Source organism: Tigriopus californicus, chromosome 11, assembly GCF_007210705.1.
Source record: "Tigriopus californicus strain San Diego chromosome 11, Tcal_SD_v2.1, whole genome shotgun sequence".
NCBI classification, from domain to species: Eukaryota; Metazoa; Arthropoda; class Copepoda; order Harpacticoida; family Harpacticidae; genus Tigriopus; species Tigriopus californicus.
Genome location: NC_081450.1, coordinates 3,929,551 through 3,930,747, shown reverse-complemented (window position 1 = coordinate 3,930,747; position 1,197 = coordinate 3,929,551).

The window sequence follows — 1,197 nt, the reverse complement described above, 5'->3', positions numbered from 1 at the left end:
GGAGTTATTTATCACTCAACCAGAAAATGAGCGGAATCTTTTTCTGCAAATACGGATTCAGCTGCCTTACGTCACAAAATGCTAGCAAAATGTAAACAAGGTTTGTCATTGGTTGAAAGTGCGGGTAAGCAAAGTCGAAGGAGCAATCAGAGCATTCCCTGTCAAAGTAAAAAGGCGGGAAATTCAAACTGATCGAAAATCGCTATTTTCAAGGTCGAAGTTTCAGATGTTCCAGGGAATAATTTTGTCCAAAAATGTTACTACAACACGGCATTTTTGTAGCCCTTTCAGAATCAATTACAATTGGAATCCTTTTTGCATCATACTCTGGGCTAGAAGGAAAAAACCTTCAGACCAGTACATAAATCTCAAGCTAATGTCGGCAAATCCCTTATGCACTGTAAAATTGATGATGGTCCGAATGCGAAAAAACTCCAAAGTGCCCCTAAGCTAGATTTCGCAAGAGACTGCCGCTTCTTTCATTGAATGAGCATTTATCAAACAAAAATTAGTGGCTAAGACAAATACAAAAGAGTGTTTCACCTATCATGACTTCACTAAAGAATTGGCCAGAAGCAAAGTTAGTTACCCTTGGAAAATGATAAATTTTCGAAGCTGCTGACCTCCTATTTGATTTGATTTTAATAAATAGCGTTTTTCGCAAATACTTAATCTTTTTTTCTTAATCACTTAATAGTCCAACATAAAACAGGAAAAAAGTATTTGATGATTTTTACACTATTAAGAAAAGATCTTTATTATATTTGTAATGACCGAAAACAATCTGATGGCCCTTAACGAAAAACTAGTAATTCGATGTTTTGAATTACCTAATACTGAATTTATAAATACTAAAACAATACTGAACATGACTTGGCACTACTTTCATGTTGGTTTCTCTGGCTTGGAATCGAAGAAATTATATAGCATGCGTAAAAGTGAGCATTGAAGTTCTGCAGTTTAACCCTTGTCACGAATGGTCACCCTAGATGACGGGAGACACAGAGTTATAAAGAGCGGTCTTTGTCAGGCAGCCTCGGCCAAATTTTCAAGGATGATTGACCTTGTCGATGTGTTCGTATCGTACAGCTGACTCTGGTCGAAGAGAAGAAGGTTGTGCACAAAGATCTTAAATTTCCCCGCGTCCTTTCACCTTTGGGTACGAACTTTTTCGAATTCGATCAGAACAGAAGTTTT